Source organism: Balaenoptera physalus, assembly GCF_965194825.1.
Source record: "Balaenoptera physalus genome assembly, chromosome: 19".
Taxonomy (NCBI): Eukaryota; Metazoa; Chordata; class Mammalia; order Artiodactyla; family Balaenopteridae; genus Balaenoptera; species Balaenoptera physalus.
The window spans coordinates 48,015,849-48,039,209 of record NC_138900.1 but is presented as its reverse complement, the minus strand read 5'-3'; the positions used below and the strand labels follow the sequence as shown (position 1 = coordinate 48,039,209).

General features: G+C 41.8%; 1 protein-coding gene, 2 long non-coding RNA genes and 1 pseudogene across 4 annotated transcripts in view; 1 reads left to right on the top strand and 3 right to left on the bottom strand.

Moving 5' to 3' along the window:
• The window catches only part of LOC309649477 (uncharacterized protein), a 664,470-nt gene that overhangs the window by 176,686 nt on the left and 464,423 nt on the right, over positions 1-23,361 (top strand). The window lies entirely within an intron of this gene.
• Positions 1-23,361, bottom strand: part of LOC309649497 — a 431,245-nt gene that overhangs the window by 60,701 nt on the left and 347,183 nt on the right. The gene's annotated exons all lie outside the window — the stretch shown is intronic.
• The window catches only part of LOC309649495, a 151,833-nt gene that overhangs the window by 18,746 nt on the left and 109,726 nt on the right, over positions 1-23,361 (bottom strand). The gene's annotated exons all lie outside the window — the stretch shown is intronic.
• LOC309649470 (ferritin light chain pseudogene) overlaps positions 1-23,361 on the bottom strand; it is a 37,062-nt pseudogene extending 13,701 nt beyond the window's left edge. Inside the window, exon 1 of the transcript in view lies at positions 1-23,361. This exon is cut by the window's left edge and continues 13,701 nt beyond it. The product of the transcript in view is annotated as a ferritin light chain pseudogene (transcript).

Genomic DNA, 23,361 nt, shown 5'->3' with positions numbered 1-23,361 from the left:
ATCCGAAGGTGCAATGTCTGGTGAATATGACAGATGAATCAGAACTTCCCAGCCAAGCTGTAACCGTTTTTGCCTGGTCATAAAAGAAACATTCAGTCTTGCCTTATCCTGATGGAAGATTATGCGTTCTCTGTTGACTAATTCTGGACGCTTTTCGTCGAGTGCTGCTTTCAGATGGTCTAATTGGGAGCAGTACTTGTTGGAATTAATCGTTTGGTTTTCCAGAAGGAGCTCATAATAGAGGACTCCCTTCCAATCCCACCATATACACAACATCAACTTCTTTGGATGAAGACCGGCCTTTGGTGTGGTTGGTGGTGGATCATTTCGCTTGCCCGGCGATCTCTTCTATTCCACATTACCGTACAGTATCCACTTTTCATCACCCGTCACAATTTGTTTTAAAAACGGAACGTTTTCATTACGTGTAAGTAGAGAATCACATGTGGAAATACAGTCAAGAAGGTTATTTTTGCTTAACTTATGTGGAACCCAAACATCAAAGCGATTAACATAACCAAGCTGGTGCAAATGATTTTCAGCTATTGATTTGGATATTTTGAGTATGTTGCCTATCTTCTGCGTGGTATAACATTGATTGTTCTCAATGAATGTCTCGATTTGATCGCTATCAACTTCAACTAGTCTACCCGACTGTGGAGCGTCGCCCAGCGAGAAATCTCCAGCACGAAACTTCACAAACCACTTTTGACACGTTCGATCAGTCACAGCACCTTCTCCATACACTGCACAAATCTTTTTTTTGTGTTTCGGTTGTGTTTTTACCTTTCTTGAAATAATAAAGCATAATATGCCAAAAAAGTTGCTTTTTTTCTTCCATCTTCAATATTAAAATGGCTACACAGGGGGCTTCCCTGGTGACGCAGTGATTAAGAATCCGCCTGCCAACGCAGGAGACACGGTTTCAAGCCCTGGTCCAGGAAGATCCCACATGCCACGGATCAACTTAGCCCATGCGCCACAACTGCTGAGCCTGAGCTCTAGAGCCTGTAAGCCACAACTACTGAGCCCATGTGCCACAACTACTGAAGCCTGTGCGCCTAGAGCCTGTGCTCTGCAACAAGAGAAGCCACCGCAGTGAGAAGCCCATGCGCCGCAACTAGAGAAAGCCCGTGTGTAGCAACAAAGACCCAACGCAGCCAAAAATAAATAAATAAAATTAAAAAAAAAATTTTTAAAAAATGGCTACACAAATTTAAACAATTTTGATAAGTCTTTTTAAAAATGCACGCTGATATGACAGCTGTCACATACAATCTAACAAAATTGTTTTGAATGAAGTTAAAGACAATTAAGTGCCACTAGAGGCATCTTATGGAAAAAACCGAAAGAATCTTTTGGCCAGCCCAATAGATAAGGCCTTTAAAGAGGGGATTAAGGTAAAACATATGGGTGGGCCCTAATCCAATAGGACAGGTGTCTTTATCAGAAGAGGAGATTAGGCCACAGACACACACAGAGGAAAGACCATATGAAGACTTGGGGAGAAGATGGCCATCTTCAAGCGAAAGAGAGAGGTCTCAGAAGAATTCGACTCTACCAATACTTTGCTTTCAGATTTCTAGCCTCCAGAGGTGGCCCTAGCTTACCAATACAGGGTTCTTGAGTGTGTATGTCTCTTGGGAACCTTTGGGGCACCCAAACTTTATTGACAGGGTTACATTGGCAAGGCACCTTCTCTGGAGTCTATTTAATTCCTTCTCATAGAGGCTCATTACCTTTCTCCCCACAGCCCTGGAATTGGCTGTCCTTTGATACTGATACCTGCCAGAAGGAAGCCCATTTGGACACCTCAGGCTGCTGGGGGCTTTCTTACTACTGGGCTGGTTTCCCCATTGTCTTAGCTTGGTTCTTCCTAAAAGCAGATCCTAAGACAGAGATGGGTACATGAGGTTTATCTGTGATGCGATCCCAAAATGCACTGTGAGGGAGTGGGGAGGCCAGACAGGGAAGAGAGCAACGCTAATAATTGGGTCCATTCTCACTGGGGACCCTCTGGAGAGTGTGTGGAACACACCTAGGATTGTCTCACCGAGGGGCAAGGGAACTGAGGCATTTATCCACCAGCTCTTACCCCTCATTGCTTGAGGGTCTCATTGGTAACTCCCCTGCACTCTGGCTTATTTTTTATGCGGGCCAAGCATGCTCCTGCAGCCAGCAAAAGCCCTCAGGCAGAGAGATGCAGGGAGATGCTGCCGTGTGTAGGAATGTTGGCAGTGACCCCTAGGGTGGGCCGAGGGGCTCTGGAGCAGCACCCGAGGGCCAGTTGCACCAAGCCCTTTCCTCTCCAGACCTCTCCTTCTGTGGGCTCCAGCATGTTCCGCCCTCGCCCACCCAAATGCAAAGTACTCTCTCTGGCTGAGCTTTCACCTCCTTTCCAAGAGGCATTTGCTCCGTTAATACCCAGCATCCATTTCAGAGGCGTCACTTCAATAGAGCCACTTCTCTTCCTTCGGACTCACCACTCACCTAGATGAAAGGCAGAGTCTCGCAGAAACCACAATGAAAGGATTCCTCGGGCAGCTTTCCTTTCTATTGAAAGGACGGCTCCATCTCCCAGATCTCTGCATCCCATTGCTTCAGAGAATCCCGGGTGAGCTGGCGGCACAGCAGCGGGGTGGAGAAGTATTTCTGGAGCAATCGCTATCATTTCTCAAATGGCCCCATTTGGAAATGGCACCTTTCTGGGTTCTTTTCTGCTGGCCCCTTTAAAGGAGATTGTACTATAAATTCAAGAAGGCTGTGCTCTCAGAATGGTTCAATAAGTGTTTTGACATAGCCTCTAAACTTCCAGGGTTGAGGGCTGGGGGAGGTGTCCCAAATGTCATTTGTGGAGGCCTGGAGGGTGTGACAAGAGGAGCATGGAGGGAACGGGGGTGGCAGGGGTGTGGTGGGGAACTTGATGAGCCAGCCACACTTGGATGACCAGGCAGATGTTGGGTACCTTTCATGGAGCTGGAGAAGTCAGGGAGAGGGGCTGGCTCTGGGGCAAGGACGAGGAGCCCAGCTTTGACCTGCTGAGTGTGGGGTGTCAGGGAGAGGCAGGCCAGATGGATGGGGTCCAGCACAACTGTCCATCTTCCTGGTGCCCTGCCTGCCAGCCGTGCCTGAATTTCCTTTCTTTGTATTATGGCATCACCTCCTTCAGATCCTGGCATCATCTCCAACTTCTTGCCTTGCCCTGATGATTCTCTGTCTGGTTCCCAGTGAGGCTGGATGGTGCTGTGGAAGGAACATCCAATCTGGAATCAGGCAAAGCTGCACCCGAAGCTCCGCACTATTGCTTCGGAGTTCTGGAGTCTGGAGCAGCCATGGGCCTCCAGTTTCCTCTTCTCTCCAGGGTCTCTGCTCCGTAGTCACCTCCGCGGAAGGGCAGCCCCTGGCACCCTAGCTAACACAGGAGCCGCCCCATCATACTCTAACCCTCACCTTGCTTATTTTTCTCCAAGGCTGTTACTGCCACCTGACATTTAAATGTTTGTGTTTACTTGTCTATTGTGTGTATGTGTCTCACCAGGTTGTAGGGCCTGTGATGACAGAAACATCTGTAAATATTATAAAATACTGTTCACTGCTGTACCACTCAGTGTACAAAGCTGCCTGGCACGTAGTAGGTTCCCCGTCAATTTTTATTGAATGAGTGCGTGAAATAAATAAACCTCTCAGGATTGTAGATGTGAAGAGGCCAAGTGTGTGCCCTCAAATACAGAAGACAACTTTCGGGATCAAGGATCCATCTTACCAGGAAAAAATAAGACTGATTCCCCTCTAGCTCTTGTTTGCAACAGAAAAGGCCTACACGAAGCACACACCGAGCATTCATTTGATCAGCTGGACTTACTGCACCAGCGTGTCGAAGGTAATATTTCATTGGATTTCACCCTGTATTTGAAAGCAAAACAATTCGCATTTGAAAATCTCATTACTAGCATCTTCCCTCCAAATCCATTAACGGCGTGAGTGTTTCTGGCAACCGAGATCACCTCGGATTATAGTATGAAATGCAACTCTGGGGAAAACTGTATATTTCAGGATGTTCGTACCATTCAATTGTCAAATAGTCACACGGTTATGATTCTCAAAGAAAGCATACAATGTAGGGAAATTGGTAACAAAATAAAAGCTCCGGGATGTATTGAGAGAAGGCGGCCAAAGGATTCCTCCCTGACATAGCTAATCCCAGGGACGGGAAATTAAAAACCACACCAGAATATCAGTGCCTTACACAGAGGATGGCTTGCTTTTCTTGAGTGAGATTCCAAGTCTCAGCCCGCATGGAAATCAAGGACTTCTTCACTGGACCTTCAGGTCTCCTGCAACCACCCTTTCCCCATCCCACAGACAAGATATTCCTCTCCTCCTACCTAGACTCACTGCATCGGCTAAATCTGGCTGTTCACTAATCCCCAAATCCACATGGCCATCCCTGTCTTGGTGAACTTGGATGACATCATTAGATGACATCATTGGACGACACCATTAGGGCTGGAGAGGTTCTGTAAGATTGAAAATGAAAAACAAAAAATGAAGGTTGGGGTTCTGTAGTCAAAGGAATTGGGAACCACAGCATATGTTATCTTCCTCTCGGGGCTTCCCAATTCACCCAGGCATGTTCAAGGCTCTGAGATGTCCCGTGGTCAAGAGACTTGTTTATATTTATTCAACTTAGCATTGTCCCAAATTAGCTGGCTCTGCAGGCTTTCATTTGACCATATGAAATAGTCAAGTTCTATGGAAAACTAGGGTACAAATTGAAATCCCCCGTACGTCCCACAGATGAGGCAACAAACAACAGGGAAGCTATCAAAGTGCCTGGTCGCTTGGCTAGTCAGTGGCAGAGCCAGGAAGGACTGGACACCAGGGACCATGACACCCAGTTAAGGGCTCCTCTACTGCTCTCCCTTAATTCGCTTCAATTCAGTAAAATTCCACCCCATCCCTTCCCATCCCATTCACTCCACGAATATTTCTTGAGCACCTGTCATGGCCAGGTACTGTCCTGGGTGCTGGAATACACAAAACACATGAGACTGGGCCATACAGAATCCAACTTTGCCCCCACAGAGTTAAGAGTCTAATTTGGAGCTTCTCATCATTTTCTTCCCATCTTCTCTTCTCTCCCTCCCTCTCCCCTTCCTCCTCTCAGATCATGCTTCGCTCTGAACAAGATAAATGGCCCTCAGGCTCCACTTAAATTACATCACTGCCTGGGTGAGGACCTTGATTGATTCCTTTTTCTTCTCTCAGAACAGGTTTAGCCTGTGGGACCCTGAGCTCCGTGACAGCAGGGCCTGTGCTGGTCTCTCTCCCTCTGCTGGGCAGAACCCCTGGCTCATAGTAGGTGCTCAGTTCATACCCGTCCCATGGCTGATGGCTGAGTGTCAGTCCTACAAGACATCCTCAGACCTTACATTCTTAGCTTTGCCGCTCGGCCTGAAACCCTGCGTCCGTGGAGGATAGTAGTCCTGATGTGCTCTCCACACGGCACCACATTCCTTTCCTTGTGATTTTCCTTGAACCTGTCCTCCAGCAACATTCAGTCCCTCCCAGGTTGATTCGAATCTATATCCAGCTCAGTTGCTCACCTCTTCTAGAAAGACTTCACTGAATTCCTTCCTTCCTTCCACCCTCCCTGCCTTTCCTATTCTTCGTCAGGCATTATGCTAGGCCCTAGGAAAAGAAATAGGGATCTTGAGTAACCCCTGTCTTTGAGGATCTCATGGTCCAGTGGAGAAGACAGACAAGTGATTAATCATAATGTAGCATAATTTTGCCATGACACAGGCACTCACAAGCTGCCAGAGGTCTACAAATGGAGAGTCAACTCGTGTGGAGTCAGGAAAGACCTGTAGGAAAAGGGGATGTACTAGCTGATCCTTGAAGTAAAATATGAAGTAAGACAGCAGGAAACTTGCTGGGGTTGGTGGAGAGGAAGGGAGTAACAGACATAAGAGCTGCAAACCAGGGATATCACATCTACATTTCCCAGCGAAGGCTGGGGACCTAATCATCTCTACATGTTATTTGGGGGTCAGACCTCAAATTGAGCCCCAGTTTTGTGATTTCCTCTTCTTAGACAAGTTACTTAGTTTTAGTTCATCATTTATGAAATCAGACTATTCTTAGCACAAGATTGACACATAGTAGGTGCTCAATAAATGTATGTTGAACAAATGCATGAATATTTCCCTAACAGTTTTTATTGTTGAAAGTATTTAAAGTGATGAAGTTGCTTGTCATGTGTTAGTTGTTTCTCTCTCTATTTTTCCTCCCTGAGGGATGTATAGAGAGGACAGGACATTGTCTAAGACTTGAGAGGAGCTGTTTCCTCCCAAGAAGATTCCCTAACTTCCATTAGCTCCTCTTTCTCGCCCCCAGCTTCAGCTTTGAACTTTCTATTTAATATAGATTATAAGCTAAATGGAGCCTCCTCCACCCCTAAATTTTTCTGAGTAAAATGTACTCCATGCAGCCGCACAAGTGTTGGCAATGACCCCTTTAAAAATTTCCAGGTGATCAGATTTTACTAAATCTGACTTTTTCTTGCTTCATTCTCCTGACTTCTTGCCCTGCATTAAACAAAATCTTTGGGGCTTCCCTGGTGGCTCAGTGGTTAAGAATCCGCCTGCCAATGCAGGGGACACGGGTCCAGGAAGATCCCACATGCCATGGAGCAACTAAGCCCGTGCACCACAGCTACTGAGCTCGTGAGCCACAACTACTGAGCCCGCATGCCACAACTACTGAAGCTTGCACGCCTAGAGCCCGTGCTCCGAAACAAGAGAAGCCACTGCAATGAGAAGCCCGTGCACCGCAATGAAGAGTAGCCCCCGCTCACCGCAACTAGAGAAAGCCCACGCGCAGCAGCAAGGACCCAGTGCAGCCAGAAATAAATAAATAAATAAATTTATTAAAAAAAAAAATTCTTTCTGTGTCTCGGTCCCCTGTCAGTGGCTGGCTACTCCCCCCACCCCACCGCCCCCCACTCTCATTTTCTCCTATAATGAGTTGTTCCAATGTGCTCGGCTACCCCTGAAGTAGAACCATATTTTAGGGATTCCCTTTGTCTCGGCAGAAACTGGGAGGGCACGGGTGGCAGAGGACAATTGGCATTTTCAAGTAAATAGCTGTGCCAATCACTGCGTTTGGTGTCTCATTTTCGGTATCCCATTTAATCCTAACAGTGACCATGGTTGTGGGAATTCAAAGTTCAGGCTTCACCCTGACCAGTTAAATCAGAAACTCAGGGTGGGGTCTAGACATTGGTATTTTTGAAAAGTGCTCCAGGCCATTCTAATATGCAGGCAAAGTTTTAAATTACTGCCTTACACCAGGCTGCCTCTCAGAAAGTGTCTTTCGGAGACTTTTAGGAGCCATCAATATAAATGATGATGAGGATGAAAGTATACTTGGAGTGAGGCCATTGGTTGTGGTCATAACTTTGTTCTCAGGCAAGAACAAGTAGGTTCTTCAGGGAATAATCTAGTCAATCAAAAATACTCTTTGAGCCTTTTGCCCAAACATAAGGGAACCTGGAGTGCTAACAGTGGTAATACCCGGGGGACATTTCACAAAGTAACGCAGGAAGGAAGTCTAGCATGAATAGCTTTCCCATATAACAAGGGAGAGTTTTCATGTAGCACACAGCCTAAGAGTTGTGTTCAAGGTGCCAAAACCTTAAGATCTGCACGTAAGATCCACCACTGCAGAGGATCACAATACAATCCAGGAAGATATTGTGTGCATTTTGCAGATCCCACACTAAAAGGTTTAGCAATTCCCTTTATTGAGATTAACAGACAGATCTTCTTACAGGAAGTAATTGGGCTATAGTCTATTCCTTTGTATGTGAGACATGGACAATTTTGATATTGTTTCAGATTAATTTCCCTGAGCTACATGTACCTGAGGGTTCCACTAATTCTTTGGTGGAGGGAATTGGTACTAGAAATGTACAGCAGTGATGTTGGCTATTAGTTGTAGTTTGTCTGATGCATATTTGTTAACATAAATCAGATCCTAAACTCTTTTAATGCTTTCCATATTGTGGATTCAGTCATTTCCTGTCATTATGTTATTAGTAAAGGAATCCCTCCAGGTTTGTAAAGATGGATAAGCTTAGCTGAATATGTGTCCAAGTTCTCTAACCCTCAATGGGAAAACTAGGCAAGCAGTGCCATTTCACAGAATATAGGAGAAATATATTCTTTTGGGGAGAGCACCTAAAATAAGTGTACCCCAATCTTGCACCCTTTAGGGTGGAAAAACTGGTGTGTTAAAAGTCCACAATCAAATCACAGTACAATTAACTATGGACATACAAATACAAAAGTAGAGATACAAATGGATCCCAGAAAAATGTAAAAAAAAAAATCCTGTATTTCTCCTTGGAATCATTTCAACTACACAATGCAATGATTAAGAGCACGGACACCGAAGCTAGGCTTCTAGGGTTTAAATCCCAGCTCTGCCACTTACTACCTGTGTGACCTTGGGCAAGTTGCTTAACTTCTCTGTGCCCCATATTCCTCTTCCTTGAAATGGAGATGACAATAGTACCTACAATCAGAAGGTTGCTGTGAGGATTAAATCTGTTAATATTTCTAACACATGTAGAACAGTGCCTGGCACATAATAAATGCTATATATGTGTTTGTTAAATATAAACAGATGAACTCCCACCAGCATTTCTCAAATTTCAATGTGCACATGAATCACATGGGGATTTTGTAGTAATGCAGACTCTGTAGGTCTGGGGTGTGGCCCAAGATCCTGTATTTCTAACAAGCTCCCAGGTAACGCTGAGGCTGCTGGCTCATGGCCATGCTTTGGGTAGTGCGGGGTCTACGTGCTTCAGCTTGATGGGGGAGGGAAGGATTCAGGTGTGACTCACTCGCTCTATTTAACTTGCTCTCCAACAGCTGTGGGTGGTTGAAGGTGAACTCTTGGAGTCAACCTCTTGCAGTTGCTACAAGAGGTTAAGCCCTTCAGTGCTCACGCTTGTTACTCTAGGACCCAACCACTTTTAATCACCAATGACATTCAATCATTTGGCTTCACTTTGAATAAGAGAGTGGTGAGGGGTGGAGAGTCAAATCCCACTAATGGAGCATCTTAGAGACCAGCTAGCGTCTCCCCTTGTGAACATGGGCCTCTCCATGGTAATTTTCTTGGGAGTTACTATGCAAAAATGGTCCATCTCATCTCTGATTCGAGCCACCTCAGCAACTGCTCGTTTTGTGATCCTGCTTTGATAATTTCCAGGCCCATGGAAGAGACATGGGGGAGAGATGAGACCACCCCTCACACCACTGAGAAAAATGGTTCACTCCCTACAATCAAACTAACATTCTGGTTATTTGTTTTTTGAATGCATCTTCTACAGTTAGCTTAAATTTGCCATCCACCAATTAAGTTGATGTAAGTTTATTTCATTGCCTCTTGATACACTGCCATATTTAAAGCATCTGAAAATGGTTTCAGGAAAACTAGAGCCCAAAGCATAGAAAAGGCCCGATTTGTTGAGCTAAAGAACTCAGGGTGAATCAGAGAACGATCTGTGCTGTGGTCGTGTTTATTGCGTCCTATTACAGCTGCCAGCTCAGCATTCAGGGGCTCTCCTGTCTACCCTTGGCCACCTGGGCCTCAGGTGGGTGACTGTGCCTACTTGGTAGGTGGTAAAGACAGACTGTGGCCTTATGACTTGGCTGACCAACTGTACATGTTTAAGAAAGTGTTGCAAACTTACTAGAAAATTAACATATTTTTCAAAGTAAGCATGCCTAAAAAAAGGGAAGGAGAAATTACTTAGAACAATCATAGATAACATTGAAAAATGAATCATTAGCAAAAACCAAATTTTTACAGAAAACAAATATTTCACCATGATATGGTACCTTTCATTGATGCCCACCCATTATTAATCACTGCTTAACTGCACCCTGATATTTTCTCAGGCTCTTGTATATGCTTTTTTCCCCCGTATCTTCTTCTTTAAAAAATGTTAGCTCCTTACTTGTTTAATTGACGTATAATTAATAGGCAGTGAAATGCACAGATCTTAAGATTACAGTTTAATGAGTTTTTGCAAATGCATGTTGCCACATAACCCACATCTCTGTCAAGACACAGAACATTTCCATCGCCCCCAAAACATTCTACCTGCTCCTTCCAGACCATCCTTCCCCACCCACTTCCTCCTGGCTCTCAGGAGAACGTTGCTCTGATTTCTTTCAACAGAGATTAATTTTGCCTGTTCTAGAACTCCATATAAATCAGATTGTGCAGGATGTATTCTTTTGTAGCTGGCTTTTGTCAGCATCATGTCTTTGAGGCTCATTTGTGTTGTTGCATGTATCAGTAATTCATTCCTCTTTATTGCTGAGTAACTTCTGTTGTATGATTATAACTCCATTTTTTATCCCCTCACCTGTTGAAGGACATTTGGGTCATTTCTAGTTTTTGGCTATTACGAACAAAGCTGATATGGATATTCTTATTCAGCTCTTATTGTGCACATTGTCATTTCTCTTGAGTAAATACAGGCAGACTTCATTTTACTGCACTCAGCTCTATTGTGCTTCGCAGGCACTGGGTTTTTTACAAATAGAAGGTTTGTGGCAGCCCTGCAGCAAGCAAGTCTATTGGCGCCATTTTCCCAATAGCATCTGCTCACTTCATGTCTCTGTGTCACATTTTCGAAATTATTGTAACATTTTAAGCTTTTTCATTATTATTATATTTGCTATTGCGCTGTGATCAGTGATCTTTGATGTTACTGTTGCAAAAAGATTATGCCTCACTGAAGGCTCAGATGATGATTAGCATTTTTTAGCAGTAAAGTATTTTAAAACTAAGGTATGTACCTTGTTTTTTTAGACATAGTGGTATTGCATACTTAATAGACTACAGTATAGTATAAACGTAACTTTTTTTTGGCTACTGCAAAAAACTTTATTGTTTACGTTTGGTCCACCGCTTGGGAGAGGGCTCCAGGGTGGTTGAAAAGCTGCCTAGTGGCTGCAGAGAAAGACTTCAGGCAGAAGCCTTCACCAGGGGGATGCCAGAGGGGCTCCTCAAAGGCTGCTGGGCTCTGGAGGCTCCTGGTCATGCTCGAGGGTGAGCCTTTGGGAAGAGATACTGGCGCAGCCCAGCCTAGAGACCAGGCAGCCCGCGGAGGTTGGTCATGTGGTCACTCATCTTCTTGATGAGTTTCACCTGCTCATCCAGGAAGCGGCTCTCCCGGCAGTCGCGGAGCTGGGGATCTGTGCGGGCAGAACCCAGGGCACGCAGATCCAAAAGGGCCTGCCTGGTTCAGGTTCTTCTCCAGGACCATGGCGGCTTCCATAGCGTCCTGGGTTTTACCCCACTCATCCTGGGATGGCTTTTGCAGTCCTGGAAGAGGGCACGGCTGCTGCGCTGGTTTTGCATCTTCAAGAGACGCTCAGAAAAAAAAAAAAAAAAAAAAAAGAGACGCTCAGAGCACTCCAGCTTCTCCTCGGCCAGTTCGCGGACAAAGTGGCCCACGCTTCCAGAGCCGCATTGTCGCGTTCGAAATAGAAGCCCAGAGAGAGGTAGGTGCGGGAGGCCGCAGATGCACATAGACCAGGGAGCGGATGGCAGCCTCCGCCTGGGTGAAATAATTCTGATGAATCTGGGAGCTCATGGTTGACGGGCAATTAGGAGCTAAGCTCAAAAAATGGTGTTGGCTGGTCCCGGAGGCTGAGAATAGCTGTAGAGGTTGGTTCTGAAGGTGACTACTGGAAAAAAGGTTGGAGGGTGGTCGGAAGTTGGAGGAGGAGGGTGTCCCTGGGTCTCTTCTGTCCAAACATTGTTGAAGCAAGAGACAGATCCGTGGACTACTGAGTGCACTGCCTTACCTGCGCCGGGAAACCAAAAATTTGTATGACTTGCTCTACTGAGATACGGGCTTTATAGTGGTGGTCTGGAACTGGACCCGCAATATCTCTGAGGTACGCCTGTAGGTAGAAGTGGAATTTCTGGGTCCTAGGGCAGGTGAATACTTGACTTTATGGGGAACTGCTAGACGGATTTCCGAAGTGGCCATTTTGCCTCCCTGATGTTATTGTACCAGAGTCCTGTAGCTCCACATCCTTACCGGAATTTGATGTTGCCAGTTTTAAAATGTCAGCCATGATAGTGTGTGCATAATTGTATATCATCTTTGTTTTAATTTGCATTTCCTTGATGACTGATGCTGTTGAGCCTTTTCTCCATGTGCTTATCGGACACTCATGTGTATTTTTATAACAGATTTTTTTTTTTTTTGACCACGTGACATGTGGGATCAAACCCATGCCCCCTGCATTGGGAGCCGGAGTCTTAACCACTAGACCACCAGGGAAGTCCCTCATGTGTATTCTTTAGTGAATTGCCTGTTCTAGACTTTTTACTCATTTCAAAAATTGGGTTGTCTTTTTATGATTGAGGTTTGAGAAGTTCTTTGTATATTTTAGATCCAGAGGCTTGTCAGATAATATGTTTTGTGAATATATTTGTGAATTTTCACCTTATCTATGCCTAGCGTAATAATGTCTTTTCATAAATTTTTAAAATTTTGAGAAAATCTAGTGTATCAGATTTTCCCCTTATGATGAATGCTTTTTCATTCCTGTCTGAGAAATCCATATCTGCTTCAAAGTTGCAAAGATATTCTCATTTGGTTTCTTTTGGCAGTTTTATTGTTCTAAGCTTTTATACTGATCTGTATGATCCATGTTGAATTAACTTTTGTGTATGGTGTAAGGCAAGAGTTACAGTTAATTTTTACCCCTTATAGATTTGCCCCAAGCAGTTTGTTGCAGTATTGTTTATTGAAAAAACCTGTGTTTTCCCTCATTGAATTGCTTAGGTTCCTTGACCCCAGATCAGTTGGTTATATAAGCATGGATCTTTCTGGACACTGTTCCACTGATCTATGTGTCTTCCATTACCAACACCACAGTGTCTTGCTTACCATGGCTTCATAATAAGTCTTGAAATCTGTGAGTGTAAGTCCTTATCTTACTCTTTTCCAAGATTGTTTAGCTTTTCTACGTTCTCAAGATGTTTTTAAAATCATCCAATTCTAAAAATAAAAGTTAAGATTTTGTAAAATTAAGGTTTAAATACATTGAAATGCACAGGTCTTACAAACATATATACCCGTGTAAGCCACACTTTTATCAATACATTTCGATAACCCCAGAAAACTCCATTGTGGCCTCTTGTCATTCTGAGTTCTCAGAAATCCTACTGTCCTGATTTCTATCATGTTTTGCCTTTTCTAGAACTTCTTGGAAAGGAAATCAAGCAATGTGTATGTTTGTGTGAAGGCTTCTCTCTCGGCATAATACTTTTGCTTTGTCTATCAGTGGTTTGTTCATTTTTATTGCTGAGTATTATTCCACTGAATGAATACAACACAATTTGTTCATTCTTTCACCTCTTGATGAACACCTGGGCTGCTACCAGTTTTTGGCTATTGTGAATAAAGCTGCTATGGTTAAGTTTTGTAAAAGACTTTTTGTGGATAGGTGTTTTCATTTTTCTTAGGTAAATACCTTAGAATGAAATTGCTGGCTGTGGACTAAATATATGTTTAATACTTTAAGAAACTGCCATTATTTATTGCGTGGGTTGTTTTTTATTGTAGAAGATACAGAGATAGAGATAGATAACATATATCTCTATATACCCTTTGTCAGAGTTTATGAATATTTTCAGTTTACAGCCTGCTTAATCATTTAAAAATGTGTTTTTGATAAGCAAAAATCTTTTTTAAAATAGCATTTTGATAAAGTTCAACTTCTCAGTTTTCTAATGGTTACTGAATTCTATATCCTATCTACAAAAGCTTATCTAGCCCAAGTTCACAAAAATATGTTCCTCCTTTTCCCCTAGACATCTTATAGTTTTTGCTTTTATGTTTAGGTCTATGTGTCCTGTGACACTGATAAATTCACTTAGTTCTGTAAGTTTTTGTTTTGGATTCCTTAGGATTTTCTATGTACACTGCTGTGTAGTCTGCAAATAAAAGTAACTTCACTTTAAATTCCTTTTATATGCCTTTCATTTCTTTTTCTTACTATACTGCCTAGAACCTCTATGCAACACTGTACTAGAATTGGTGAGAGTGGACATTCCAGCCTTTTTCCTGATCTAAGTGAGAAAGCATTTAATGGAATGTTAATTGTTAGCTTCTCACAGATAATATTAGGTTTAAGTAGATTTCCTCTGTTTCTAGTTTGAGAGGTTTTTTTCTCTAAATTGTCAAAAGATTTTTCAGCACCTGTTGAGATTATTATAGCTCTCCCCCACACACCTTACTCTATTAATGTGACAAATTATATTAGTTGGTATTTGAATGTTAACCAACCTTGCATTCCTGTGATAAATCTCACTTGGTCATGTTGTGTTGTATTTTGTAATATTTTGTGTGGTTTGATTTGCTAATATTGTGTTAAGGATTTTTCATAAAATGTTCATGAGGCATTTTAGCCTGCAGTTTTTTTTTTCTTGGATGTTTTTATCTGGTTGTGACATTAGGTTTATGCTAGTCACTTACAGTGAGGCTGAAATTGTGTTCCCCTCCTCCAGGTTTATAAAGTGGTTGTTTAGGATTGGCATTATATCTTCCTTAAATGTCTGATAAAACCACCAGGACAGCCATCTAGATCTGGAGTTTTCTTTGTGGGAAGATATTTAATTACAAATTCACTTTCTTTAATAGATATATGGTGATTTAGATTTTCTACTTCTTGAGTCAATATTGGTAATTTTTGTGTTCCAAGGAATTTATCCAGTTAGCCTGAGTTTTCAAATTATGAGAATGAAGTTAATAATGTTTTGTCATTATCATTTTAATGTATGTGGAATCTGTAGAGATATGTTCTCTTTCATTCCTGGTATTGATTATTTGTGTTTCACTCTATTTCATCAGTCTAGCTGGAGTTTTATCAATTTTTTTAAATTTCTCAAAGAACCCACTTTTGTTGCCATTTTTCCTGATGTTTTGATTATTTCCTTTTATATCATTTGCCATTCTTTATTATTTTTTCTTCTGCATACTTTGAGTTTAATTTCCTCATTTAAAAATCTTTTTAGGTTGAAGCTTAGGTAATGTTTATTTTTCTCTTCTAATATAAATCTTTAGACCTGTAAGTTTACTTCTAAGCACTGTGTTAGCTGCATCCCACAAATTTTGGTACATTGTGTTTTTAATTTTTCAGTTTAAAATATTGTCTAATTCCCTTTACGATTTCTCCTTTGATTTATGGGTTATTTAGAAGTGTAATGCTTAATTTCCAACATTTGTGGATTTTCTTGGAATCTTGTTATTAATTTCTAACTCAACTTCATTTTGTCAGAAAACAAACTCTGTAGGATTTGAATTGTTTTAAGTTTGAGACTTGTTTTATGGCCCACAATAGGGTCTATTTTGGTGAATATTCCATGTGCGCTTGGATAGACTATGAATTAGATTGAGTTGATTGTAGTGTTGTTCACATTTTGTATATTCTTGATTTTTTGTTTACTTCTTGCTATAGACTGAATGTTTGTGTCCCCCCAAATTCATATGTTGAAATTATCTCAGTACGATGGTCTTAGGAGGTGGGGCCTTTGATAGGTAATTAGCTCATGAGGATGGAGCCCTCATGAATGAGATTAGTGCCCTTATAAAAGAGACCTCAGAGACTCCCTTGCCCCTGCCACCATGTGAAGACATGGCAAGAAGACAGATGACGATGAACCAGGAAATGAGTCCTCACCAGACACCAAATCCGTTGGTGCCTTCATCTTGAACTTCCCAGCCTCTAGAACTGTAAGAAAGTTCTGTTGTTTATAAGTCACCCAGTTTATGGTATTCTGTTCTAGCAGCCTAAATGGGCTAAGGTACTTTGTCTATCCAGAACTAAGTACAGTTGACAGGTTTGAACTACCACTGGTACACAGATATTTTTCAATAGTATAATAATAAATACTACAGTACTACATGGTACATGGTTGACTGAATCCACGGATGCAGAGGAACCTAGGAAATGGAGGGCCAACTATAAGTTATCCTTGGATTAACCCCCATGTTGTTCAAGGGTCAACTGCATTGAAGTCTGCAACTCTAATTGTAAATTTATCATTTCTCCCATTCTGTCAATTTTTGCTTCAGTTACAGACAATTATGATTGTTATATCTTCTTCATGAATTGACATATTTGCCCTTATTAAATGTTTCTCTTTATATCTGGTAATACTTAACCTTGAAATCTATATTATCTAATATTAGTATAGTTATTCCAGCTTTTAATCAGTGTGTCTTCATCTTTTGACTTCTAACCTGTTTGAACACTTCTATACATGATATAGTTAGTGCCTGATATTTAAAAAAATCCAATCTAATGAGTGTTGTCTTTTAGCTGGAGTGTTTAGTTCTTTTACATTTAATTAAATTATGTGTTTGGGTTTATATTTATCATATTTTTAATTTTCTTGCTTCCTTGTGGGTTAATTGAACATATTCTAGTAATTATATCTCCTTGATTGGCTTAGTAGCTATAACTCTGTGTCCTATATTTTTAGTGGTTACTCTGGGTTTTACAATATACACCCTTAACTTATAACAGTATACTTTTAATATTTTACTACCTCACATTTAATGTAAGAACCATACAGCAGTATAATGCTATTTTCTCATTATTTTGTGCTATTGTAGTCTCACATTTTACTTCTACACCTTATAAACCCAAAATACATTGTTACTATTTTGATTTAAATAATCTTTTTAAAAAATCAAGAAATGAGAGGAAAAATATTTAATATTTTCTATTTGTGGTGCTCTTCATTTCTTTGTGTAAATATAAATTTCCATTTGGTATCATTTTCCTTCTTCCTGAATAACTCCCTTCCACATTTCTCATAGTATAGATTTTCTAGCTATGGATTTTTTCAGTTTTTTCTATTTTATAATTTTTAATTTTACCGTAATTTTTAAGGGTATTTTGCTCTGACAATGTTTTTCATTGACAATGTTTTTATTTCAGCCCCTTAAAGACATTGTTCTATTTTCTCTGTTGCATTATTTCTGGTGAAAAGTCAGTGGAAACTATTGTTTTTTCTCCTGTATGTTATGTGTCTCTTCTATGGCTGCTTTTAAGAATTTTATCTTTGGTTTATCACAATTTGATTATCATAAGTCTTAGTGTTTTTTTTCTTTGCTTATAATTTTTGGGGGTTGACCTTCTTCAATCTATGAGTTAATATTTGTCATCAAATTTGGAAAATTTCCAGCTGCTAGTTCTTCAAATATTTTCTCTACCCCAATCTCTCTCCTCTCCTTTGGGACTCTAACTTCAAGTGTATTACACTACTTTATATGGTCTCCAGGTTGAGACTCTGTTCTTTTATTTAGCCTTTTCATCTCTTTGTACTTCATTTCAGATACTTTGTATTGCTTCATGTATAAGTTTACTGATCTCTGCTTCTGCAGGGTTATGATCTGCTACTTACTTCATTCAGTGGATTTAAACAATTTCAGATGCTGTATTTTTCAGTTTTAGAATTTGCATTTTTTTTAAAAAAATAATGTTTTATTTTTTAGAGCAGTTTTAGGTTTATAGAAAAATTATGCAGAAAATACAGAGTTCTCATATACTACCCCCCACCCCCAAGTACAAAGTTTCTTCTATTAACACCTTGCATTAGTGTAACGTTGTCACAGTTGATAAATCAGTATTGACACATTATTATTAACTAGGTTCACAGTTTACATTAGGGTTCATTCTTTGTGTTGCCAGGTCCTATAGGTTTTGATGAATGCAGAATGGCATGCATCTACCATTATGGTATCATACAGAATAGTATCACCACCCTAAAATCCCTCGTGCCCCACCTATTATCCCTTCCTTCAGATCTTTCTCCAAACCCCTGCCAACCACTGTCTCCATAGTTTTACCTCTTCCAGAATGTAATATAGTTGGAATCATAATATGTAGCCTTTTCGGACTAGTTTCTTTCACTTAGCAATGTGCATTTAACATTTCTTCATGTTATTTTGTGGCTTGATAGCTGATTTTATTCTTACTGCTGAATGATATTCCATTGTGTGCTGTTTGTTTATTCGTCCATCTATTGAAGGACATCTTGGTTGCTTCCAAGCTTTGGCAATTATGAATAAAGCTTCTATAAACATTCATGTACAGGTTTTGGTTTAGACATAAGTTTTCAACTCATTTGGGTAAATACCAAAGAAAATGAATGCTGGATCATATGGAAAGCCTATGTTTAGCTTTGTAAAAAAGCCACCCAACTGTTTTCCAAAGTGGCCGTACTATTCTGCATTCCCACCAGCAACAAGTGAGAGTTCCTGCTGCTCCACATCCTCATCAGCATTTCTTATTGTCAGTGTTTTGGATTTTAGCCATCCTAATAGGTGTGTAGTGTGGTTTTTTTGTTTGTTTGTTTTAAATAGCTTTCATTACTCAACTGAGATTTTGTATTTGTTCTTATATTCTGGTTTTCTTTAAGTCCTTGAATTTAAGAGCTACTTAAAATTTTTTTCCCTGCTAATTCTATCCTCTCTGTCTTTTTTGACTTTGTTTCTCTTGACTGATTTTTCTTCTGTGCATCTCATTTTCTGCTTCTTTGCATGTCTAGATTTTTTTTAATTGTATGCTCTACTTTCGGGATGCTAAGTTCTTGGATGTCTGGATTTTGACGTCTGTTTCACAGTGGTATGTTTTTCCAGCAGAAAGTGAATTGACTTGAGGAGCTCTTAACTCACTCAAGGCTTTAAAAAAAAGCCTTAAGTGGGTCTAGGGCTAGATTGACCGTATTTCTAAAGTGTGGCCCTTTTAGTCTGTCTACTGAATGCCCATGGAGTTGAACAAAGTCTCTCCACCCTCACTGGTTGGAACTCTTGGCCCTGTGTGACTTTGGCGGGGGTCAGCTCAGAGTTTTTCAGAAGTTCTTTTCTCCGGTTAGTAGTTCATTATTTGGCCTCCTGGGGTCTTGCCCTGTGCATTCAGAGCTTAGTATTTGGCCAAAGACTCAAGAGGACTCTTACGCAAGTTTTTGGAGTTTCTCTCCTTCGATAACTTCTGTCCAGTACCTGACCTAAAACTTCCAGCGATCTCAGTCACCTTCAACTCTTTGTCGTCTCACCCCAGTGAGGTATCATGTTCTCCTTCAATTCCCTCTCCCGGTCCCATGCCTCTACCCTGTGCCCTAATGCATCACCCAGGCAGAAGATAGTCGGGGCCACCATGGGCCTCACCTCACTTGTTTCCCTTCCCTCAAGCCTAGCAGTCATGTACTGCCTGTCACCCACATCTGAAATCAGTTACTTAATGTGTCCTATCCAGTTTTCTAGTTATTTACAATAGAAGCAAAATCTGGTGTCAGTTATCCCTTCATGGCTAGAAAGCAAACATCCCACTCATTCTTTATGTGTAGGATTTAATATTCTTTCCATGACTTTTGTGTTTCACAGCATCAATCTTATCTGGCATCTGAGGCGCTTGCTTTTTTCCCTGTCTAGAAGACAAGTCTAATAGTATCTTGGTACTTACTAATGCTTTAGTTTGAACATGTAAACTAGCATTTGTTAAGTAGCATTAACTAGCACATACCCAGGGCTCTCTGGGGTTTTTATCCCACAGTGTGGAGTAGGCATTACCATTATCCCACTGTTCCAGGTGAGGGAAGGGAGGCTGAGATTGGAGAGATTTGCCTAATACCTCTCAGCTGGTACATGATGATTTTCTGACTCTAAAGGTCTGTACTCGTAGGTTTTACTGTAGTTTCTACTGTACTGGTATGTTTTCAAACCGACTTCTCAGATCCTCAGGGCTCTAAGAGTTGGAGGGAGGTTGAGTGGATAGAGACATGTCCCATCCCCACTCCACTTCACCTCCCCACTTGCTGTTTGCACTACAGCACATAAACTTTTAACTGTTTAATTTATTAGAGTCCCCTGCAAAATATCTTAAAAATTTTTTTATATTTATTTTTTAATTGAAATATAGTTGATTTACAGTGTTGTGCGAATCTCTGCTGTACAGCAGAGTGACTCAGTTATACACGTATATTCTTTTTTTTTGTATTCTTTTCTATTATGGTTTATCACAGGATATTGAATATAGTTCCCTGTGCTATATATATAGTAGGACCTTGTTGTTTATCCATCCTGTATATAACAGTTTACCTCTCCATGCAAAATATCTTAAAAGAATTTCAGCAGCAAATCAAACAAACACATCTGTGGGAAACTATTGTGCCACACTGGGTATTAATTTGCCCTTTAAAAAAAGTGATTTCCTCTATGATGAGGAAGAAACTGCTAAGGAAGTGAGTAAAAGAAAATCCCCTTTGTAGCTTTCTGCTTCCCTCTGTGTGATGTTACGGGGGGTGTATGGGTTCTTCAGTTTGAATCCTGGCTCTGCTGCACACAGAGCTGTAAGATTGTCCTTAGTTTATTCAAGCATCCATGGCCTCAGCTACACAGTCTGCACAGTTAGGAAAAGAATACTTTCCTCAGTGTGTTGTTTGTTTTCAATAAACAGCTCTGAAAAGCCCGGCCCTGCGTGGCTGGCAGGCTCTAAGGCGGCCCCCAGTTATCGCTACCTTCTGCTGTTTGTGCCCTTCTGTGATCCCCTCTTCTTGAATAGGGGCCAGACTTAGTGATCTGCTTCTAATGAAAAGAATATGGCAAAGGTGATGGGATGTCATTCCCAAGGTTAGGTGACAAAAAATTGTGCCCTCCATCTCGGGCACCCCATTGTGCTCTCTCCCTTGCTGGCTCTGATGGAGGCCACCTGCCGTGTTATGAGCTGTCCTATGAAGAGGGCCATGTGGCAAGAAACTGATGTCTCTAGCAGACAGCCGGTACCAGAGGCCTGCCAGCAGCCATGGTAGTGAACTTGGAACCAGCTCTTTCCCCAGTGGAACCTTACAATGATGGCAGCCTCTGCTGATACCTGGATTGCAGACTGTGGTGGGCCCTGAGCCGGAGGCACCCAGCAAAGCCACGCCTGGCCTTCAGAAACTGTGAAAAATAAATGTGATTAAGCTGCTAAATTTCAGGATGATTTGTCATTAGCGATAGGTAACAAATACAGTGTCTGGCACAAAGCTGATGCTCTGTTAATAATCCTTTACTCTCTCCCTGGCTTTCTTCCTCTTGTATCCCAGGGGAATGGTGACCTTTGTGGTGGCCTGACTCTGCTCATCTGCAGGGATGGCGCTCACACTGGACTCTGACCTAATTAGAAGCAGAATTCCCCAAAGCAAGCTCTCCCTATTCTCCCTTGTTTTTTTTGATTAATATTTCATTTGGGTGTGGTGAGAGGTGAAATTTACATCCTAATTGTTTCCAGAGCCAAGAGTTCTAATGCACAGAGTTCTGATGCACTGCAAACACTTGGAGTTACAGACAGAAATCGTGGTTCATGTTTGTAGCATCCCTTTTACAAACACTCCAGCTGTACTAGGGCCTTAAAACAATAAAATACAATGCGGCTCCACCACGGGAAGGTGATCCCGCATCACTTCCTGTGGAAGCACATTAGGAGTATGTGTTCTTCGTGAGGTTTTTTATCCCCCTTTTCCTTCTCTCTTACATTCCCTGGCTGACTATAAAATTAAGTCCCTTCCCATGGGATGGCTTTGAAGTTTTATCTCTTCTCAGATATAGGGTCTCAGCTTTCAGGCCCCCACCACCCACCCTTTTCCAAGTTCCGAATCGACAGATTGCAAACTGAGACGCCTGAAGTCTTCAGAGTATTGTTCATTTGATAAAATGTCCATCCTTTGGCGATGCAGACACTTGTGGAATTCCTGGCGTCTCGCCTGCCAGAATGAATTTCATTCGATCGCCCTGAGAATTGAAGAAAGCCAGAGTCTTAGATCTAAAGCAAGATGACTGAGGATGGTGTCCCCTACATTTTTTTTAACCTTAAAGATTCTGAGATGTATTTTTTTTTCCATGTGAAATCTCAAACTGGGGGAGAAAGATCTCCTCTAGGTATTTTTGCTGGCCCCTAGCATCTGTTCCAGATGGTTGAGGAACAATTTTACTCTTTTTTTAAAAAAGGTTCTTTTTATAACACAATCAAGGTTCAAGAATCTGCTACATGCTGGTGGGGAATTGCTTGAAGGATATGGTCCCTTCATCCTTTCCTAAGTCAGCACTTAGAACCCTGCAGAGGCCAGCAGGCTGGTAAGTGTTCCAGGCAGGCTTGTGCAAGGCAGTAGGGAGAGGGGCAGGTTTCTAAAATGCTTCATGTTGTCTGTCCATCTGTATCATCGTGTATGTATACAGACACCTATTTGTATGTACTAGGACTCTGAAATCTGAGGCTGCAAGCCACACCTAGCCCAGTGACCCCTCTCTAGTATCTCATACCCAATGTCATTAGATCTCTGAAAGCTACGCATCTGGATAGGGACATTTACACTCTGCCATCCCCCTGGTTTGAATGCTTTTACAGGATCTTTGGTTAGATGGCAGCTACCATACCACCATCCGCCTCATGGGGGCAGCGCCACTGCCTCTCTTGTTCATCAATGAACCCCTGATTCTTAGAGCAGTGCCTGGCTCAGAGTAGGCACTCAACAGATATCTGTTAAATGTGGACTAAATCTTGCTGAACGTGTTGAGTAAAGAAGGAAGGGCCTGGTGAGAATTTTCAGAGGATTTACTCTAAAATGTCGCGGACCATCATGTTCATTCCATACCACGGTGTCCTCTTAAGAAGGACTCGTGGGAGAAGGAACTTTCTTGTTTTAGGAAGGGGAATACTTGTGCCTCTCAGGAAAAAAAAAAAATCACGCCGCTTCAGTTGTGTGGACATAGATCTCCTCTTCGGGCTGGCTGGTAGGAAACTCAAACTGTATGCTTGATTGACCTCTTGCAACAGCATGAGACTTTATGGAATGCTTTGTTTTATCAGGGCCGGTCCTGTAGTTCCTCTGCAAGCACACATTTCTCATTGACCCCTAATATTTTGTGATTGTGCTATATGTGTCTTCATAAATAGTCTTCAGTTCTGGGGAGTGAATGCATAAAAATAATGCCATGGAAAGGGAGTAGGAATTAAAGGAACATTGCCAGGACAGCTTGGTGTGGTGCAGGAAACAGAGGGGTTCCCTGGAAAAGGAGGGGAAAAATAGTGGAGGAGAAATGTGTGGTTTAGAGGATGAAAAACAGGGCTGGGCTCCCCTCCCAGGCCTTCAGGACGTGCCAGGGGCTGGGCTGTGAGGGCTGTTGGACTTTGACAAAAGGGCAGGCATCTGGCTAGCATCTCCGGGTGAACCTGTGGCCCAGAATCCTCTCAAAGTGGGGAAGGA